The following is a 6,000-nucleotide window of genomic DNA, read 5'->3' on the forward strand; positions in this document are numbered from 1 at the left end:
TTGGTTAAATGAGTAGCTATGGTTTTACAATGAGCTTGATTCTATTTTGATCAAATATTTTGAGGCTTTTTAACAGCTTTAACAAATGTCATTAAAATAAAAATCCTAAATGAAGTCTCTCACAGTCTTATTGCTGGTGCATATTAAATCTTTAAAAAATAATCACTACAGAGTTGTAGACTATTTTCACACCTTCTAGTCAGACTATGAACTCCAGTATCACTACCTTCAGTCTGATAATTACATATACTGGAAGAAACTCAGTTAAAGAGCTCACTGTAGACCCTTAAAAAAGGTCCTTATCAAGTGATATTAACTAATCCTTATGCTGTTACGTTACAGGGCTTTGACTCCAGCGTACACAAATCTCATCTAAATAAAGCACTGACTCCTGCCAATATGTAACACCAAATTCAAATTGACCAAAGCCTTGTCTTTAGACCTGGACAAAGATGAAAATCAAAGTAAACTGCTTTCATGAGACACAGGATCAGGCCTGTATTTAAAAAAAATAAGATTCATTTAATAATTCTGCCTTTTTCTGAAATATACAATTTATTATCTGCCTTAATACTAAATAAATGTTTGGCTACCGATGGGCTTCCCTTTCCTTCGTTCTCAGAACCAGGCAGAGAGTATGATCTTTTGTTAAAAACATTGTTAATTCCTTATGCTTACTTTTCCCTCCAGAAATTTAAATATTCATCCCCTCCAGCTCAGGGACTATCACATGAGATTCTAAGGGTTGGTTTTGGAGAATAAAATTAGTTCAGACTCTCCAAATCAAGGATGGGCACACAGATGCCTAAACAGCTGAAGAAAATATGTGTGTTTTACACAGCTAGTTACTACAAGCCAAGAATACAATAGCTCAATGCATAGAATGTATTGATAAGTCCATTTTGTAACCTTGCCTCTTGGCCTTTGATTTTTGGCTTTTATGTGTCTTAAAAGGGTTTAGGTTTAATGAGTGCCTGCCTAATTCCTCCATTACCATCTGGCCTAGAAGAATTAAATGGATATGAGTCTTTTGACTTGAATCCCTTGGCCATAGGGACATGGTGGACCATGGAGGGACATGATGGAGCATCGAGGGACATAATGTACCTGGGGCCAGTAGCACACCCCCCTGGCATCCATATGGGACAAAATGAAAGCTTGGCTATCGATACTGCCTCTGTCATACCTTGACAAAAAAAGGAGAATATAAAAATAAATAAAATCCTAAGCCACCCTCCCAACACAATAGACACCCACTCTTGGCCAAATGAAAACAAAAACAAAAACAAAAAACGTGAAAAACTATTTCAGGCCATGAGGGGAAACAGGGGGTCAGACATGCCTCACTATACATTTCCCCCCTTGGAATTCAGGCACAAATGACCAGCATTAACTTTAAAATAGTGAACATAAGACCAACGGAACAGACCCTTTATGGCAATAAGATATAAAATTATAAACAGGATCTAAGACCATGCCAGGCAAAGGTTAATTCTCCACTCCAATGTAAACAGAGTTATATGTTACATGCAAGTTTTTTCAATATGCATGTGTCAGGACTACCTCCAAAATATTCATAGCTCCTCTGTTCAAACAGGAGACTTTTATTAAAAACTTAGAAAGAAGGATCCCCTGAAGAGGTCAATTACAATCAAAATGGAAGGGCCCCTCTCAGGTATTGTTAAGTACCCCCACTGCTGTTAAACATCAGGGAATCATTAGCTGGGTACACCTTTCCAAGATTAAATCTATTTCTTATGAATTCCTGCAGGCACTGAAAGAAGATGTCACAATCCACACTTGTGAATCCCTAGAAGACCTAAAGCTATTGTTTTCAAATAAACAGATAGGTAACATCCCTAGTCTCCCCTGCAGGTACTCAGTCTTCTTAACAACTCCCTTCTCATACAGGTTTGCATCCCCAACAGATACTTATGGTTATATGGTCACTCATTCAATCAACCTATAAATAACTTGTATCTTATTTGGGATCATAAAACTCATGGTTATCAGTGTATTAATAATGTTTGCTTCAGCAGTCAATGTACAGTAGGACAAGCAAATCTCTCTAACATACAATTATATAACAACACTCACCTGAGAGCTAAGAGCACAATTGGCTTTATATTGGCTAGGGTTGGGGTTGGCATTGGCTTATTGTCCCCATGGGGACAATTTGCCTATCATAAAGCAACTCTTCAAAACTTTACTTCTTCATTCTACATACTGTCTCATAAAATGGTAAAATGGGGGATGCTTCAGGTAAGTTAAAACTTTCCTTTTATTTCTTTGCAGATAGATCAACAGGCAATAGATTAGCACTAGATTAGTTCCCGATTTAAAAAAGAGACTATGCTCCATAATCAATAAAACCTCCAGCACTTATATAAACACCCCAGGTCAAATAGAAGAATATATAGAGAAAATATATTAACAAGCTGTCTGGTTGCATAAATATTACCAAGGTACCCACCCCAACTGTACTGGTTGACCATTAAAATCACTCCCTTGATTCTCACTTAGATTTTGCCCTATCTAGGGCCTTTGATAACTATCAGGTTATTACTAATCTTTGGTCCTTGCTTGTTTAACCTCTTAGGAAAGTTTGTGTCTTCTAGATTACGATTCCACATAAAGATGATGGTGGCACAAGGCTTCCAACCCATCCTATCTTCTGACCCAGGAAATAAAGACATCCTGCCTTTATACCCCTTAGATCTGGCATCCAGATATTTTTTATTCCTCCAATACCAGGCAAGGCCTATGCCCTTAGAATCATCAGGAAAGCATCACAAGGACTTTGCTTGGCTCCCTAGAGGCTAACTGCAAACCCTTATAAGAGAATCGTGACCCAAAGATCATCGTCCACTTTCTGCAGAAAGAAGTTACAGAAGAACAATTTTCACCGTTTATCTCCCCTTAAGATTAAGGGCTCTCTCATAAGTAGAGGGGAGGATATTAGGGAAGTAGGAGCCTAAGAGAACCAGAGTGACACCAATTTTAAATCAACTCCATCTTAAAGCTAGCAAGGCACATACTTGCCAGTCCCAACCCACGATCCTAAGATGTTTACAGCTAAGAAAGCATCTAGGTGATGCTTGCAAGCACAAACTCCTATAATAACAGAAAGTACAGATGTCCCAGTAACAATGTATGCTTTCAAAATAATTATAGTTGTCCTTTGATTTACTTATACACTAAAATGTCAAGGGCAGTTTTCTTTAAATCAACAGAATAGTACATTTTTTCATGTGTTAGCTCACCTGCACATAGGCGCAGCTTAGTTTACTCTTTACAAAGACAAGACCCCTATATATATATTTAAAAAAACAAAAAACAAAAAACAGGAAAAACAAAGACAGCGTGGTCTTCTGCTTTCTTTCTGAGAAGGCTCTACTGTGTAATGGAGAAAGTTTCAATAAATTATCTCTTCTAACCATACAAATTGCTTTGAATTCTTTGCTGTGCAAGATTCAAGAACCCTCTCTTGGGGTCTGCATCAAGATCTCTTTCCTGCTATCAATTTGGTGATGGGGGCATGTGCATGGCTGAGTAACTCTATGCTAGCTCTCCTCTGTAGACTCGAGTTAATGGTAGGAGATGCTCTCTTAAAAACAGTATGTCTTGTGTCAATACAGCAAAAGGGGTTATGGAAATCTAGAGTGGAGGAACCAGGTTTAAAGGTCATCAAAGTCATCATGGCAACTAGGGAAACTTATTCTACAAGGATTGTGGTCAAGGGCAGCCAAAATCACAGGTGGTATTTATGTTAATCAATATTTCAATGGAAATAAATCAACTCCGACCTGAGAAATTAAATGGAGCTAAAGGTGAATATAATTAATCTGTGATCAGTTTTTTTGCAATCTTTAATAGAAGAGTCAAATTGAAGATTCCTAAGATGTTGGTGGAAGGTTTAGACTCTTGCAGCAAAGAACTAGGAACTTTTAGGAAGTGTGTCCTATGAAGACTGAGCTCTGGATCGTAGATGATTAAATTATTATATTATCTGAACTGTCCATTTTGATCTATCTACTGTCAGATCCATTAGGTCATATGGTAAAATAGGACCCATTAGGATATACTCTTCACTAACTAGCTCTAACTCTTTGGTGTTCCCATCATAATTGTAGTAAATACTTAAGAAAAAATTCTAAGGTGTATTTTGTCAAGTATTGGAATAATATTGGATATAGAAAATTTATTCATTGGCTATAACAGTGAATGGCATATAAATGACTGTTGATAAATTATTGCCTCATGAATAAATGTCTCTGTTCAATAGGTTTATTATCAAGCAAAATAAAACAAAATAAAATATCTGTTATTCATCAATATTATATTTAAAAATAATTTTTTTCACAGAAATATGGTATTTCAAATATTGCTAAGGGTATTTCTAATGCTAAGACATTAGTATTTTTCCTTTCCTCAAAAATCAAAACAATTTTTACATTTAATTGTAATTGCTTTATGCTTACAGTTCCAAAATCATTGATGTACAGCATCTATAATTTAATCAGGCTATATACTATATTGCATTTATTAATGCTAAATTCATTTCATCTGTGTTTCAGATACATGTGTTTTCCAATGTGAATTTCAGGGCTACAGAATCTAAGACACTGAGATAACTAGTTATTGAGGACTAGAAATTGCCTTTTAATTTAATTCTGTTTATTTTCCATTGTCTTTTATCCATTCCGGAGATGTTTCATTTGCATGGGAAGGTACCAGCATACACTTTAAAGTGTGGTTTATTGAGTGAAAATAGACCTATGCTAAATTTTATGCCAACAATGACACCACCAAATATATTGTTATATAGAAAGGAAATTGGGGGTTCAAAAGGCAGAATGATTAGGCAGAAAATTTTAAAATAATTTTTTATTTTGGAACAATTTTAGATGTAATGAAATTGCAAAGCTTGTATATAGATTACCTATATACCTCTCACCTAAATTCCCCATTGTAGTATCTCACCTTTTCATGGCACATTTTTCTAAAAAACTAAGTTTGTTTTCCTACAAAAACAAAATGGTATATTATTATTAATTAAACTCCATGCTTCACTCAAATTTTACTAGTTCTACCACTAGTGTATTTTTTTCTGTTCCAATGTCCCATCTAAAATGCCAATTACTTCTATTTGCAATGTATAATTAGGCTTTCCTTGGCTGTGATAATTGTCCCAACTTTACTTATTTTTGGTGACCTTGACAGTTTTGAGGCGTAGTTGTGAGATATTTCGTACAATGTTCTTTGATTTAAGTCTATCTGATGTTTTCCCTGTTCAGACTGGAGTTATAGTTCATGGGAATCATGCTATAGATATACCATGCCCTTATTATCACACAATACCAGCAGGTAGGTGCTATCACCTTGACTTCCACTAATGATGTTAACCCTGAAAACCGGAATAAGGAAGGGTTTGCTAGATTTTCCCTTTTTGTAACACTTTTTCTTTGGAATCAAGTCACTAAGTCCAGCCAGCACTCCAAGGGAGAAGGGGAATTAAGATCCACTTCTGTTAATGGAGATTATCTACATAAATGATTTGGAATTATTTCATCAAGAAGATTTGTTTCTTCTCACTTACTTATCTGTTTAATAATCCATATCTATCAGTATGGACTCAAGCATATTTGTCCATTAATATGGGTTATAACTTAATACTACATTACTTAGTTGCTTTTTTTTTTCTTTTTTAGTTGGACCATTGGGTACCCACTTGAAAAACTTTCATTAGCCAAGAGAAGCCTAAAATATGCGGTGTCAGAATACTCACTGCTTGAGACTAAAGGTATATAAAACTAATCTTTTTGTTTTTGGAGTCTGTTACTTCTGGTACTACAAGATGCTCCAGATTCATGTTGTATTTTCGTTGCTCTAGCCCTAGAATTAGCCATGTCTCTAAGAATTCCTGATTTTCTTTGAGAATGGTATTTAGAAACCAAAATATGGGTGAAAGCTATACTTTCTTTCTACTGGAACATTACT

At 35.5% G+C, this 6,000-nt stretch overlaps 1 long non-coding RNA gene across 1 annotated transcript in view; it reads left to right on the forward strand.

The window, feature by feature from the left end:
- The window catches only part of LOC107974700 (uncharacterized), a 45,014-nt gene extending 39,243 nt beyond the window's left edge, over positions 1 to 5,771 (forward strand). The window contains exon 3 of the long non-coding RNA XR_001717634.2: positions 5,712 to 5,771. This is a non-coding gene — a long non-coding RNA (uncharacterized LOC107974700). The remainder of the gene's footprint in view (positions 1 to 5,711) is intronic.
- Positions 5,772 to 6,000: the final 229 nt, after the last annotated feature.

This window comes from Pan troglodytes, chromosome 4, assembly GCF_028858775.2.
Source record: "Pan troglodytes isolate AG18354 chromosome 4, NHGRI_mPanTro3-v2.0_pri, whole genome shotgun sequence".
Lineage (NCBI taxonomy): Eukaryota > Metazoa > Chordata > Mammalia > Primates > Hominidae > Pan > Pan troglodytes.